The sequence below is a fragment of the Colias eurytheme genome, chromosome 7 (genome assembly GCF_061535395.1).
Source record: "Colias eurytheme isolate Ceu_HAF_F1 chromosome 7, ilColEury1 Martin Lab GWU primary, whole genome shotgun sequence".
Classification (NCBI taxonomy): Eukaryota; Metazoa; Arthropoda; class Insecta; order Lepidoptera; family Pieridae; genus Colias; species Colias eurytheme.
This window is the reverse complement of record NC_142986.1, coordinates 5011816-5029450: the sequence shown is the minus strand read 5'-3', so window position 1 is coordinate 5029450 and position 17635 is coordinate 5011816. Positions and strand designations below refer to the sequence as shown.

Below are 17635 nucleotides of genomic sequence, written 5' to 3'. Positions count from 1 at the left end.
AATTTCGGATGAAATTGTATGTTTTTTAATTTATAGAATTTATAGAATTAATATTGAGTAGAAGTTTGAAAATTTGTAAATTAACACATTTTAACATAATAGTAAAATGATATAATTACCGGACATAAATTGTTAAGAATACTTGTGCCTTTTAACCTGAAATATTTTATAACATTCTGCACTGAACTAGAGCCCCTGCTTTCACAGGTACCGATTGTATTTACGTAAATTTAATTATCGTAGTGAAAGATTCAAGTGAATTTTAGATTACCTTCAAATCCATTATTTTAAATTAATTTGCATGAGGAAATTGTAGGCCGTACTCTCTTAATAGAGGGGAGCTTTCAGTGACTGTGTGCGCATTTCTTATATTATTATCCTACTATTACATACCATTATATTTAACACATAAATGTTCGTTTAAAATAACACATTTTACACGTTTCCTTTATAACGATCGCCAATTCCTACTTTATGATTTAAAATGTTCTATAGTAAATTTGATTTATAAAGTCACAAAATACTTACTATTTTCGAAATGATTATAATTTTAATTAAAATATCAAGGCAACCTATTGTGTCCGTTCTCTGTTCAGTCGAGTTCTTTTAGGTAGGCCTTTCCAGTGACCGCACGATCCATTTACGAATTTGCAAACACGTATTTTAATGAAAATATGATTGTAACATGAGTATAATTTTAAATCCATTTATCAGACTCATTCGAAAACGATTAGCAAACAGCTGGGATTAGACGCCCTCAGTGCCATTTAAAAATTATAAGTTTCCATAATACTGACTATGTTTATAAGTGGCAATGCCCCTTTTAACTCAAAGTGTAATTATAATATTTTACATTTTGTAGCTCTAATTAAAATCAGTAATCAGCGGTAAGTATGGGCGACTGCTTCCTAGAGTCGCGACAAGTAGTGATTTAATTATATTGCCCCCACAATCATTCTACAATTTTAAGCATTTAATAATATACGTGTAGGCGGAACGCGTATAAAACGTAATAAAAATCTCATTAAAATACGATGCCTCTCAACAAAAGCGCCCGTGAATAAAGAAATAATATGTACAATATTATACCTAAGCTTGTAAGATATGTTGAGGGGGAACATTTTATGAAGCACTCGTGAAAATTTTAAAACACAACATCTTTTAACGATGGTGAAGACTTTTTTGTTTGAACTTTTATGTCGACTCACAAAAAGAAACTTCAGAACTTCCTTAATTTATTTATACAAAACTAGGTTTCTTGCATAGATGACTCTAGATGCGAAATTACTTGTGAAATTAATTGTCTGTTTTATCTTCAGAACTGTCTGCCTATTAAATTCAATTTCGATCGATTCGCAATTCGACTACGGATATGTATTTTCATTCGTGCAGTAAGCACTAGGCTCACGTATTGTACTCTATCTAGCATAATTTTGAAAAAAATGCATGTAAATGAGTATTTACAGTATTATGGGCAACATATTTTACAGCATAAACAGTAAATACTATACCCTTCGTAAATGTTGTGTAGTAATATGTAAATTGCGAGCTTATCATACCAGTCATAGTGACCAACAGCTCAGTGTATGGAAATAAAGCATGTTAAGATATACAACAATGTTATATGAGCTACGATGTTTACCACTCCGCATAAAAACCCGTATTACAGCAAGAAAAATTGCAGCAAGATAAAGTGTGTCCTATTTACTGAACTAAATGTGACAAATGTCAGCTCTTTTAGCTAAAAGGCAAATAAACGATGATATAAAAACCCTTCTTCTGCGTCTACATTGACCGTTCGCTGTAACATTTTTTAACATTTTATCATTTTACTGGCGAAAGAACTCGGACAATTGAGTGAAATTACTACGCTGTAAAAATGTGCTTATTAATTCTTCTTTATCTGTTTCAATAGGACCATATATCAAGTGATTAAACATTTCTTTGCTTGATAGTTGATTTATAGCTAGATGAAACTTGTCATACAAAATGCTATAATCAAACATCTGCAGCGTGCTTATATTGAACGAATTGAATTCTTGATTATCACATAGATACGTATAAAAGCGAGGTACTCTGCAGTACTGATTTCCCTTTGCGGGATAAATTCACTATAATACCCTTGACTGTAGGATACCTACAATGATTTCTGTTCGATATATTGCCGATTTCACATATGAGGCTTATGAGTTACAAGCAATTTTATCGTATTGTTTTCATTGTTATTTGTCATATTTTGATATCTTGTCGTAATAAAATTATCGATAAAATAAACGATAACGTCACGAACTGTATTAACATTAATATGAATTCATTTTTACACAAAATTGTCTGACTTCTTGTGATAACCCAAAATATAAGCTCACAATTTTCGGCTAAACTTTGTCCGTCTTAATATAATAACGACAGAGTACCTGTGAGAATGAGGGTTAGAAAACAATATTTTATTCTATTTTCTAAAGTATATCGCGTTACCTATTCAAAGGCCCAACAGTTTCTCAGAAGGGATAATACGGTGTGTCCCAGAAATGAAACCGTTCACAATAACAATTTCCTAATTTACCTTGTTTCCTTTACCTCGCTTCCTTATTATTTCGATCGCTTATTTTTTCGATTATATTTTCTTTTTGACAATATTTAAACAGCCTCAAAGTAAAGGGACAAAGATATTTCTTTACTTACCGTACATAAAATGATGCTGCGTCTTTTTAGTGAGGCTTATCAAGCCTTTTCCATTAACGTCTTTTAATTTTGAAAGAAAAATTAAATTGGCACGTGTTTAAAAATGTTTGTATCATTTTAATATTTAATTTTGCATAATACATAATATGTATAATAATAAAAAATCCACCATATGCTCTAACAATGGCGATTAAACGGTAGATATAATTATCCACCAAACCAAACTCGATATGAAATCACTCTCTAATTAATAAATATTTTTTCATCACACGAAGGAACTTCAATACTTCATATAATTTTGGCACAATTCGATTTTGCGATCGATTATCCTAATATGTAATCATCATTATACGAGAAATATGAGCAATAATGTATTCCTTACGAACCGAAAAGTAATCTATAACTAACAAATGGTCCATCTAAAAAGAATCTTTTCCATAATAGTTCCAGTTTTCTAGTCGGTTACCTACGTGAGGTACTCAATGGGCTACGTGAATGTCCAGTGATTCTATTCAGCACAGCGGACGAGGACACAATACCACTTGTATGCCATCGTTTTAAATAAAAATCTCATGGACTTATCTGTAATATCATGCTTGACAATGCTCTTTTCGAAATACTTTTATGTAACTTTTGTTTTTCAGTAAAGTATCGAAAAAGTGTTGTATGTTTGGAAGACAGTTTTAAAGTAAGTGACAATTTTCTATGTCCTTTAAGACGGAAACAAGCTTAATTTTAATTTTAATCTCCACCGGGGATACAGCCAAGTTTTAAAGTAAAGATTAATTTCTTTAAGACTTCTTATCCCTAGTTTTGTGCTCCCGAGTCAAAGTCCTTTAAAAAATGGCTGTCATGCGTAAGTCGAGAAAGACGATCTACTAAGACTAAGAATGATTAAAAGCGTTTATTTCCTTTTAGCGGAAGGTAGCAGGTGCAGAGTGATCGAGCACGAGTCATTCTGTTCTTAAAAATAGAATTGCAACCAAGAAACCTATATAAAATGGTACCTGTATATGTATAACCTATATAAGGTAGATTTAAAACGTAAAACCATAATGTGTACTTATTTTTCATGTAAGCAGCTCACGAATTCTAGACTTCTCGAATCTACTGAATCATCATCTAATTCTTATCGAGTTATGCAATAGGAATATATGAATGTATCTCTTTTAAATATAGCATAATGTCCTGAACTATTTTAGAAAATGTTCAAGAATTATTAAAATGATTTAATGAATCAATGTTTTGCTTTAAATTTATGAGCTAATAACTATACATGACTATTAGAAGAAAAACTAAGATATTGTATTCATGATAAAATAATTTTAACTAATACCTGATCTGCACTGAACGTGCAGCCTTGCGAATCATTTTCCGTTCGAAGCAGCTCGCTCAGCGTTTACGAAGCAATAATATTATCATAAAAGATCATCTCTAGAAATAAGAATTCAAATAGCTAAAGAACTAAAGTTTACTAAAATTTGCCATTATATTAGTTATCGCATACAGCCACTTTATTAACACCCAATTATGTTTATCGCATATTTCAGCACGCTCCACTGCACGGGATCGATGGAATGCAAATATCGATACTCGATATATCGATAACACGGTTTAAGAGCGCATTTTTCAAAGACTTTGCAGCACATCGATATGCTAATGCCGCTTCGGGTAACACGATTCGCTCTACCTGCGACGAACAATTTGCAAGCAAAATGTATCGTAATATGAGTATACGCCGTAGCTATTTTATCGGAGATAACGCACGGGATAAGCTTTTTACTCCAATATATATCTCGCTTTTAACAAGAAGATTAAACTAATTATTTACTCGACTTTCATTCCATAGAAATATATCATAAATTCTTCGTTCAGCTATATCAGAAATATTTTTATTTTATTTTCATATTCGCGTTCGAATAAAAATAGTTGTTGATAAATGAAATGAAATGGAAGTCTGTTTTTATTTAATGTTTTTTGAAGCAAATATGAATGTAGAACACAAATATTATGTAGGTAGACTAAAAACAATTATATTGGCCGTAATAAAATTGTATATTTAATATTTATGTCAAACTCATAACTCTATTTACTATTTAGGTAACTATAAGAATATAAAAAGTGTTGCATAGTGTTCTACTTACTTCATATTTATTTAGTAGTATTAAACAGAGCACAGCCCGTGTATTGTATTTTATTTATTTAACAGTTTTATTTGATATGAAAATGCGATTCAGCGTCGATGGCTCTTGTACAAATATTTACTACAATATTGCTATCTTTTTGAAACTTTTACATTTATTTATACTTATTATTAGTAAGCTTACCGTCTAAATACCATTGTGGAAAAGTACCTGTAAATAAGAACACAAATTACTTGAAAAATCGACATTAAAGCAACATTGATAATACATTTCGCCACTAAAAGCAAACTAGGGATTCCTTAACCAAAGACATAGCTGGAGCTGTTTAGTATTTCGCATTTTCTCTAGAAGCGAGATAAAAAATCTTTGGGCTTATTTGAAGAAAAACCTCACGCAAACGTTGCGTTTACTTTGCGTCCCAGGGTGTAGTAAATCATTTTAATAATTGATCTGAACTGAAATATTCATGAAGTTCCAGAAGGTACTATAGAGAATGGATGAAAAATGTTCCGGCCTCTTTGAATATTGCCCGCTCGGCTGACCGGTACGTTTCTTTAATGTTACTTTAGTTCTATAAGAGGAAATACTTTTATAGTGAAAACGTTTTACTTTATGGTTTTAATAACTTCTGTATCGGTTTCGAGGTAAATTTTCGTAGATTTACCGCGCGTGCTCTTTTGCAAATTTGCTTTACATATTTTAAAAGAAATAATACTATTATTTTAATTGTTCGTCTGCGGGCGTATTACGTGCAAATGTACAATATATTAATCATTTTCGTTTTTAATTCAATTTAGTTTTAATGAACCGTTAAAAATGTGGGAAATTGAAATTCTGTATGCTATTTTTATAATTTCCTATGTGTATGAATAGTACGATAGATTTATTCTTTTACTGTACGTATGATGTAACGGTCAATAGATTTAACGTATTATTAGCTCTTCTTTCCTTACTAAGCTTTAATTTCAACCATTAAAACAAAAATATATTTCTGTCTCAACATTAAAACATCAACAATCCTATAACAATGATAAACGCTAGCAAATACCTTCACTTAAACAATAAGAAGAAAATGTTCCACAAGGCATTCAACGTATAGTATTACAATTTCAGTCTCCAAGGAAATTCGGTAAGGAAATGTATTTGATACAGCGAGGTACGTGTCGTAGAATAAAACGTTGGAATACAAGAGTGGAGTAACGTCATAAGACCTCCCACTTGACACCTGGGCTTTTTTATTTAACATGCAAGTATGTGAGAAAAAATCACAGAGAATCAGATTATGGTATGAAATAAAAAGATTGGCCATTACAAGCTTCATGTTTATTATTTCTCCAGTGACATTAAATTAAATTTATCGATTAATAAATGTTTAATTTATTTATGTTATTACAGTATCTGAAATCTTTTAATTTTAGGTGCAATGGAAGCAAAAGCTCTGTAACATGAACTCTATATACATTATACATATTTGAACAATTTTAAATATCAATTTAAATCAATCCTCTTTTGTCTAATTCAACGTAAACTAGATAATGGAATTTCCTTTGTCAAATCCCAGTATTCAGCATTAACGCCGCTGCATGACCATGATTATGAGAAAAAAATCCCTCATCACATTCCAAATTAACTTCATTAAAACCAACATCTTGTAAGTGAACTTTTTGCTTCAAAGAATGGATGTGACGTGAATGAATTGTTAATTCACAATTTAAATAACAATGGAGGGTGTTTATAAAGAGAATTCAGATCGACATTCGATGCCTCCACAATCAAATTGGTCTTTGCATAAACTCGAAAATTAGATTGAATTATTTTGGAAATAGATTTTGCGATGAGTGAATTCTGTTTATGCTTATCGATTAAAACTTGTCTGTGTGACTGGAAATTTTCATTGAAAGCGTATCTTCAATTTTTTTTTATACTATTATGTCTTTTCTTTCTTTTTTTCTAGACATGAGAAAGAACACATAACAAATAAGTTGATAAAAATAAACTTTCGGAAAATGAAAGATAAAGAAACAGAGTAAATGTTTATATAACGATGATATTCAGTAAAAAAGTTTGGTGAAATAGGAAGGAGCAGGTGTCACCGAAAATCGTGTTTTGTTTGTGTAACTAATGGCGTTCCCTAGGCCCCACTTGTAAGGAAATGAGTGTACGATCTATATTATATAGTTGTGCTGTATTTACATGTGTAATATTATGTTACAGTTGAAAATTACCGATTCATTTTACTGAAGGCTAGGTAGTAGGTGTTAAGTAGATATTCGAGGATGAAACTTGCCTAATTACGTAAATTACGTAACTCTATAAACCAAAGTTCTTTGTTTTAAAAAAATAATTATTACATTGTCATTTAATTTCTATCTGTAATAATATATTTTTATAATTACATGTCATTTAATTCAATTTAGCAAAAAGATGAATCCAGTTGACTAAACAATGTGAACGGAGCTCAGCGTCCACAATATGTCTTACTGTCAAAGTTGCGCTTTGCGCCTTGTTTTATACATGCTTTACATTTTACCAGTCGACCAACTTTATATCTAAAGCCTAACACCTATTTACACTAAAAACATCATATGTTGGGTTAATAATCTTTTTATAGGATTTCAAATAATTATTTTTGTATAATAAATAGCGGTGTTGCTCCGTCTCTTCTTGTATTTATTTTATAAAAGATGTTTTAATCAATTGTAGTTTCTGGTTAAAGAAATAAGAAATATAGAGCGCGCGTTGTTATATTTTTAATTTTATGTTTCTTAAACTCTACATTCATAAAAAAGGTATACTAACCATTCCTAATTTACATTCAAACATTACACGATCAATAAATATACACAATTAAATGAATTAATTTTCCATACCGTCTTCTCCAACCTAATTTGGCAACCAAACCCACGCAACGCGTCAGAAACATAAACGCTAAGATTGATTTTAGCTCCATTCCACTCGACTGGCAAGATCAAACGGAGCATCACAATGCTCCGTGCGGTTTCTCTGATAAAGTTTACGCTTTGCTTTAACATCACTTATAGCTTTGTATGACATGTCACCCTAATGGAATGGAGGCAAATGACCTAATTTATTAGCTGCGAAAGAAAAAACGTGATATTTTTGATTGAGTTGATTAGTTATAATTATATTATGAACCATTTAAAACAGTCATTGAAATATTTAGGCAATAACCAGAAAAGTGACTTTTGTACAGTTAATGATGACACGTAATGTTTTTTTTTATATTATAAATCAGGCAAATTCCATTTCAATAAATCATGAATATATTCATTTTCCTCGGTGACTATATTTTGATTGAATGGGAATCAAAGTTTAACTGCACGTCAGCAAGTCTATCCTATACATTTTTTTATGAAATTAAATAAAATACAAAATAATTATTTCTTCATTTCAAGACAAAAGTAAAAATATTTTTTATTCTTTGAAACAGATATATTCACTTGTCCCTACATTTAAGCGTAAGTGGTCGCAAATAAGTTAGGATTCATAAGCTCTAAACGCCTAAGGGCCGGGAAGTTACGAAACTCAATAAATATGAGTTATGATCTCATAAGATTTACGTTTAAAAGATGGGCTGTGTTAGTAAGAGCTGTATGAGAAGCAATAATTTACTCCTAACAACAAATAACTGTAGAAACTTTGCTGCGTTAATAATTGCGTTATCCGTCAACTTATGATGCAAGAAAACTTTGAAATTTAATACGTTTTGCATTCAACTGAGAACTTTCTGAAAAAAAAACAAACGCAAACTTGTAAAATAGAGCCTCCCTTTCAATACGCATTTGATTTAGAATCATTGAAATTTTTTTATGAATAACGAAACCACGATAAAAATTTTGCAAAATTTGTTATCACACCCTAATTTTAAAAACAACATATGATAAAAATAAAACACACGGTGTGCATTTACGTTCCAAACGATAACCAATATTACTGGTATTCATTAATCCGATTATATTAATTGGTAAAGCGGTGGAATATCATATGTATAGCTATGTATGTACAGATTTATTTCAATATTTTAATCATCGAAAAGATCGTTATCGCCATAAAACTGATTTCCATTTAGCGATTTATTCGTACTGTAAAATTTAACAAGGGGAGATACGCGCAATATTATGTGGTAACCAATTAACCGAATTGAACAATTACAAAATTATTTGACGAATTTTAATAATTAATAATAATATGAAAACAATACGATTAGTGCAGAATTTAGTTAACTTACAAGCTGAGTTTATCCCCAACATGACATAATATTCTCTACCAAAGCTAGTATAAACCGTATTTCATAGCCCATTTGGTTACCTCCTGTAAAAAGTACCTTTTCAAAAACAACGCTAAAGTTAAAACACCAATTGATTAACCTTCATAATTACCCTCACGGCACCAGCACTATAATTCAAAAACTATAAGGGTTCCGTTTTTGCCATTTTGGCTACGGAACCCTAAAAATATAGTCTACGTTCCAAGTGATTGAAACAAATTGTCACTTAAACTCAATGTTGCATTACAAATTATATTTAAACGAACTATCGCCTCCAATCGGTACGGGGTGGTACAGGGTAACAGCCTCTCATGCTATCATAACAGAAGCCTAGCTGCGTAAATCACGCAATAAATTATTGAACATGAAATATTCAAACACTTTATACGCTAGGGTGTGAAAACGGTGGAAAATTTGCTTTTACTTCCTTCTTATTTCTTTTTGTGCAATCTATTCAAATGATGTATGATAGCGTTTTTATAGAATACATTAATGTTTAAATACGCGTTGCTTATATTTATATACGATACATGTTTATAGCTACAGTTTAGATAAATACTATATAGGCTTACCCCTCGTTTTCACCAAAGTATAATACATGTTTTTTACAAATTTGATGCAATGTTTTTGTTTCTCATAGACATGTGTAAAACATGTTGTATACAAAATTTGATACTTGTAGGATAACTTATATGAATCTTGTTGGTTGAAAACTTCTAGTTGCCTGATCTAAGTTGCCTACATGTTTATGATCTCTTGTTTTTGTTGTAGCAATACTTGTAGAATTCGAGACAAATTCAGTCGTACCTACTTTTATAATTTCTATTAAAAAAAAACTTGTGATATGTATGTATGTTGAAAGTTTAAAACTTGTTTGTTACTAGTATTATACAGAAATTGCAAAAAAATAAACAATACTTATCTAAACCACGACTGTGTTTTGTAGGTGAGAACGCTATCAATGGATCAGACAAGTTCTACCATGTCACAGACTTCAGTGTAAACGCAAATGTGTTTTATACTTGTATAAATACTTGTTGGCTACAAAGTGTGAACGAAAGAATGTTTGAGACAGTCTCAATACATGTGTAAAATAAATAATTATGTTTTGAAAAGTATTCTACAAGTTTTGTATCAAACTAGTATTTAACTTGTTTCTTGGTGAAAACGAGGGGTTACGATTAGTGCAGTCTGTTTGAGATTTTAGAGCATCTGAGTTATAACAAAACTGGGATAATTGATAGTTCAGTTCTAAAGTAAATATTCCTTAATGGTGACAAAAAACTTAAATATTACCTTTATTGTGATATTTTATATGACGTGTTTAGTGTTGACATCGTAGTTAAGTTTACTAATTTGAGCTCATATTTTCAAGATAATAATATTGCACGAACGTTATTTGACCGACCAAGAAATTATGAACAATTTATTTTCATATTACCCATATTTGTTGTACATCGATCTTATTTAACGCCAGCCACGCGGGAAAATTGACTTTTAATTAGCAATTTTCAATAACAGGCGACTTCAAAGGCTGGCGCCCGGACAAGATTTAAGTATTATATAAATTATTATTGAACGTTCAAGATAAAAGCATAAATAAATATCCTCATTTAGAAAACTAAAACTTGTCCGGATCTTAATTAATTTTCACGTCTTGTATTCGTAGAACGTGACCTATTCAAATGTTGAATGACACTCACAATTAAAAAATAAATTCTCGAAAAACTCGAAACTCGAAAATAGATTTCTCAGAAAACATTTATTATGTAGAAATATTAATAGCAGTGTTGAAATAGCATGTTAAGAATTACAACGGGTCACCATGAAATTTGACTTTGATTGCAAAGCATTAAATTTGGTAGTTTAGGTCGTAATTAGACGGAAAAAAAATATATGGCATGAAAAACTTTGCTTTTGTGCTTAGAAGACTGATTGAACGAAATTTTTAAAAATCTCGGATTTTAATTTTTGATTGAAAATAAAACTATTGAAATAAAAATGTTTATTATTTTTATTAAGTTTTACTATCAAATTAGTAAAAATTAGAAAAATGAGTATTATTATTATAACTATCACAAAAGCAAACTTTATACCGAAAAAAGGTATTTTCTTTTCGTTTTTGTGCATAACTAACTGGAAAATAATAGTATAAACTTTAGGACAAAGAACGAAAATTTTTTTGTCGAGTCGTGTTATTTATCTGCTTTGAAATTGAAATGTACGAATTTAACATAGAAATATTCTGTTCATAAGATTCATCATAGAACTATCACATTATATGAAATTACGTATGTCGAATAAGTTATATGTCCATATAAATAACGTCACGTATTTCACGTTTATAGCTAGTTTATCTTCATCAAAGGGTAACTTTGATACCTACAGCGATCTTTGGAACGTCGAGTGCCCTGTAAAACAAGTTTGATTACTTTTTTATTGCTTTTGCCTTCAGTTGTAGCGTTTGTTTTAGGAATTTAGATATGTACAAAGGTGAATTGTCCAAGGATTGGATTAGTTCGGAGCAATGGAATTTAATTATTTTGAATTTTTCATATATTCCATTTTTCACTACATATGTACTTTTTAAATGCGTATCAAATGCTGCAAAAACTGTGGTTCAAAAGCCTTCTATATTCATTCTTGAAACAAACTGGGTTATGTAATTTTCTCTCAGAATGTAAAACCTTATTTAACCTCAACAAGCTTTACTTTAAAAGAATGCGTGCGAATAAATAGGTCATCGATGTTATTTTTAATTAAAAATAGCAAAATGGAAATCTGCAGCAGCGAGCTACTAAAATTAATGAAATGCACAATTTAAAAAGGAAATAATAAGAGTATTTTCTAATTAAACTATAAACCATTTTTGAATCTGTTGCTTTATACTTTAGAAAATTACTTGCATATTATATTTGACGACGCGGTTGGCCCAGTGGTAAATTAACTGCCTACTAAGCCGACGGTCCCGCGTTCGATCCCCGGTCAGGGCAAATATTTGTGTGATGAACTCAATTATTTGTTATTGGGTCTGGGTGTTATTATCTATATATGTATTTATCAAATATTATATTTATCGTCGCCTAGTACCCACAACACAAGCCTTAATTGAGCTCACTGTGGGACAAGGTCGATTTGTGTAATAATGTCCTATAATATTTATTTATATTATTTATATTTATTTATATTGTGATAACATGTTTGTAGTTACTTATTTATCTTCGTACTGTTCGCAAGCTCAATGAGGATTATTTTGTTCTTGAATCTTTATAGAAGCGTTATTTCAAAAATATAGTTTTTACATTAAACGTATTTAAAGGAAAATTCACTAGCAAATAAAAAGGAGCTTAAATTTAAAAATAGACATGATTAATTCTTTTATCAATTAAAATCATTATTAGAGGTCGGTTTCTGAAATGAGAATTGATTTTATTAAGGTTTGAGAAAACTTACATACATGAAAATAATTAGCATTCTTTAAGAATAGTGAGAGAAAGAGACGTTCTAGTGGTCGCTGTACATGGGTAGAGTAAACGGTACAGTAGAGCGGTAGAGTACTTACTATACTAATATTGACACCATTGGTAGAGTAGAGTACTAAAATATCTACTAAAACCGGTAGAATACTGAGAACTGGTAGAGCAGCATGCTAGTTCACTCTACCGTTTACTCTACCCGTGTACAGCAGACATAAATGTCAAATACTCAATTCAGAAACCAGTCGTAGATGATACTTTAATGATTCTTTACTAATTTCAATATACTTAGAATTGTATACAATTTGTTTTAATAAAACAGTACAACGTATGCAATATTTCAGTGTAACTCTAGTAGGAGCGGGTTATCATTACAACTGTTTGACTTTATGTGGCTTCGGGTCTCGCAGACGTATTGTATTCCATTTATTCTATTGTTAGTCATATCGTTTACGAATCAGTTCAATATAAAACATAATATTACATAACAAGATAATGTTATGTCTGTGTTTAGTTTAGCTATATGAATAATATACATATATATATATATGAAACAAACAAATTGAGTATAAGTTAAAACTATTCAAGGCTTTATACTTTTATTCGAAATAAAAGTTATTTTAGGGCCGATTTTTCAATCCTTGGTTAAAATGTATCCGTCCAATAAAGTGTTACACGAACATATTAAAATGTCACCTGTAAACTGTCAAATACGGGCAAGTAGAATACATTTTTGAAATGGTAGTTTAATACGTTATTCGACGAATAAGTTTTAACCAAGCATTGAAAAATCGGCCCTTATTAGATTAACAGTTAGTTTTTCTGCTATAAAATATCATCTCATCTCATGTTGCCCGCGACAACGCCTACTGTAAAGCAAAAACATCAGTTTAATCACATAAATCAACATAAAATTTATGAACAATAGAATTTGTTCATTACACTCAAAACGAATCGAATCTATTTTGATTGGATAAGGAGCTAAAAAATCGAGTGCAAAAGAATACGAATATACGGAACTCTAAGATTAAAAGCAAGCCATGCAATTCCCGGGCTTCAAAGCTAATAAATGTTCTAGTGGTACTATAACGCTAAACAAACAATTTTAAAAGGAATTTATTTTGATGAAACGTCTCATGGGTAAGCGCAGTGTATTGATTTATATCATATCAATATATAAACTGACCAGACAAACGTTGTTCTTGTTGTTTGATATGCACACAAAATTTCATGAGAATCGGGCAAGTCGTTTGGGAGGAGATTAACTAAAAACACCACGACACGAGAATTTTATAATATTAGATTGAAATTAAACAAAGATTTGATTAAAAGCGGAAAAGATATTATGACGTTTTGAAATATACCTTGCTTTTATAAGGCGCAGACATGAAAAAATATTCAATACATAGCAGTTAATTCTTGAAACGGTTTTTAAGGTGGGTAAGGTAGGGTGGGCTATAAGTGCCTCCTATTTTACCGGCAATCTACCTCCGCTGCAGTGATTTGATAACACCGTTTGTTTGAAGCACCACTCCGTTCGATCTACTTTCAGAAATGATTCCGTCTTAAAACAATCCGTTTTATTTAAACATTCGGAAATTTAAGTGAAAAGTTTTGTTTGAGTACAACTTATGTTTTAAGGAGTCTAATATATTTTAATGCATTTTAAAACGGAGTACACAACATGGTCATCAACCGATAATGTTCTTAATCATGTCCTTTATCTAATTAGCTAACAACTAGGAAAGACGCAGGTGACCTGTTTACTATACTTTTTTCTATTAGTTCAGACATTGTATAGCGTACTTTTTATCCATAACAAGTTGATGTTGTTCATTTTATTTGTCAGATTCAAAATAAGTCTGTAAATAGAAAGAACACATGGTTTTTAGGGTTGTCTGGCAGAAATCGCTTACAGCGATAAGACCGCCCTCTGTACATATTGTAACTTGCATCGATTTTATATTGTTAATCTTGTATTTAGTGTGCAATAAAGAATTTTTCATTCATTCATTCATTCAACACACGATCACAGACGGTCAAAATTTTTCTTCTAAAATGTGGAAAGACATACATATGTAGTGAATTTAATATTGTTATTATTGATTATGTACATATATTATTATTTTTATTGAATGTAAATGATTTTTGTTTATCTTCTAGTTTACGCTACGGCGTAGCGGCATTATTACATTTTCTTTGCTACGAGCATGCTACGCAACTTACGTCATGTTTTCAATTGCCAACGGCAATCGAAAACAAAACCTTTTATACTCAAGATGGCTCTACATTAATAGGTCACTACAGCACAAAGCATTTTTTCGACTTCGACATCTATACATACTTAAATCCATACTAATATTATCAATGCGAAAGTAACTCTGTCTGTCTGTCTGTTACTCAATCACGCCTAAACTACTGAACCAATTTGCATGAAATTTGGTATGGAGATATTTTGATACCCGAGAAAGGACATAGGCTATCTTTTATTGCGAAATATGTACCATGGGCGAAGCCGGGGCGGACCTCTAGTGATTAATAAAAGATATAATTTGCAATTAAATGTTTTATATTTCTTTTGATACCGTGCAATATTTGAAATTTAACACAAAAAATACATAAAATCTTTACAGTATCCGTAAAATTCTCGAACTTTCGAAAGGAAAGTTAAATTAGTCTCCGATCGTAATTTCATTCATCAAACTTCGATAAAATGACTTTGAAAGACTTTCTTGTGCCCATAAAGGAATTCGTGTAAAAATAAAAAGCAAAAATATTTCTAAAACCCTTTTAAACGATCGACATTACTCTTTCTGTCTTACTTTGTAATACGGGAAAAATGCTTTTAGTTGACTTTTAAGGATCTTAAACCCATTGTGGTATAAAAACTAAGAGCGACCGATTCTTAGTTACAAGACGGACAACTAATTACAATAATTCTTGAAAAATATACTTAATTATCTAAAATTTCTTAAATGACCAATTGTTCACATATTATGAAAATGATTCATTATTTTTACCTGTATTATTACATCAATAAAGGTTTTATATTTATTATTTATTATTATACTATAAGTATCTTAGACACACACAAGTGTGACTAATGCGTTGTTTCTTATAAATTCTCAAAACACGTATAATGCGACTGTAGATAATAAAAAGATGTATTGTCTTATATATACTTACTATAATGTTTTCTTTTATGATAACGTTACAAACCTTCCTGAGAAAGCTACGAAAAATATTTACAAAACCTTAATTGAGAACGTTTTAATATAATTAAGCTTATTAATTGATTAAACCAATTAAACATATCTAGGCTTACATAACCGAATAAAATAAATTCAAATGACCGTAAAAATATTATATAGTTCTGTCGTTAAGGCCACCCTTTTCAGATGAATTCTCTTTATTGCAACGTAAATTGTGAAAACCCGGACTAAAAGGAAAATATAAATTTGTAATTTTCGTTACGTTCATAAAACTCAGATGCAAAAAGTATTGTTTGTAAATATGTTATTAAATATGTTTGATCGTAATATTGGAAGGACAATGGAAAACAAGGTAACATTTAGTGCTTTAGCAGGAATGAAGGGAAAATTAACGTGTCCTGAAAATTTTTATTGGTAGCATTATAAATCTTAAGAAACCTCCTAACATTACATAGCTTATACCTATTCAATTTTACAAATAACCAAGTGCCAATCGACAGTGAATTCGTGCAATATTTCACAAACAAGTTACAAATACTATTAATAATACAATTACAAAAAACAATTTACAATAAGTGCCCATTAAATGTTGATTTTTTTACGGACACAGACATTTGTTACAACAACAGGTGTCAAAACATTAAGTGTGAAACATTTGCAAATATCATACTCAATTCATAGCATTACCAATTTGCACAGCGATTAAAATGTACCTAACCAGAATGAATCTTTGATTTAAAATATACTTTTATTTACATGGAGCTCGAATAAGGACAATTACAATGGGGAAATAAACAAAGCGTTCTAACTGATACACCAGTATTAAAATGTTTCCATGCCACTAATTGTCAGAGCAAATTATTGGTTGACTGAAACTCGGCCACTTGTTAAAATTTATCGGTCTTTTTATATCAATAATGGAGCGCTTTGTTGATTATTCTTGCTCCGATAAAACAGGCTACGCAATTTGTTAATAAATAATGAAATTGAGTTTTAAATGTCGGGATTGATACACTTTTTCTTCATTATGTACAGCTTTATATCAGTGTACTTTCAGTAATATTAATATGTATTATTGATTTATAATTTAAGACAATACAGAACTTAATATGATATAATATCACAGTTGTAGTACGAGGCTTAATGACTGCGACTCTACGAGTATGTATTAAAAGTGTCTAATATGGAGATATCTAAGAAAAAGTTTCATGGATGAGACAGTTTTGTGTGTAATATAGAATTGCTGGAAAAAAAATGTTTGAAGGAAGTAGTTCTTAACCGGTCAAGTTAGTACAACATTTCGACGCAAAGAAAGCTTTTTAAAGCTAGGCTAGTAGCTACTTACAATGGTTTTCGTCTCAGTGCCGTCTAAAGGACTTGGGCAACCTAATACAGTGTCATTCTTATGATTTTGTGTGCTTTGGCATAAGGCGCATTTTATAAGTAAAAAGAGTTTATATACACTGCGTAAGAATGAAACTTATTTGAGGAAAACTCAAAGCTTTCCATCGAATGAAGTTTTAATCCTTATTGAGTTGGTAATATGTGTTAAGGGAATCCTTTTTGAATTTATCTTGTGAGCAAGCAAGGCCACGATGGCCTACATCGTCGTGTTTTCATTTCGGATTTACTCCGAACTTCGCACCGAATCTAAGCAGCTGCGTCATTCCTAAAGGATATTTTCTTTTCCTTCTTCGACACGAGATCTTGACGACTGGCTTTTGTGATTTAAAAAGATTTGCAAGCAAAACCGCTTATCGTTCCGCGGTTTGCTCTGTTTTGTTGATATTATCGTAATACCGCTGTTTAGGTATGCCTCTGCATACGCTTATA

General features: G+C 30.8%; 2 protein-coding genes across 2 annotated transcripts in view; one reads left to right on the top strand and one right to left on the bottom strand.

Moving 5' to 3' along the window:
* LOC149907015 (uncharacterized) overlaps positions 1–17635 on the top strand; it is a 251513-nt gene that overhangs the window by 144420 nt on the left and 89458 nt on the right. The gene's annotated exons all lie outside the window — the stretch shown is intronic.
* The window catches only part of Sema2a (Semaphorin 2a), a 248737-nt gene that overhangs the window by 229991 nt on the left and 1111 nt on the right, over positions 1–17635 (bottom strand). The gene's annotated exons all lie outside the window — the stretch shown is intronic.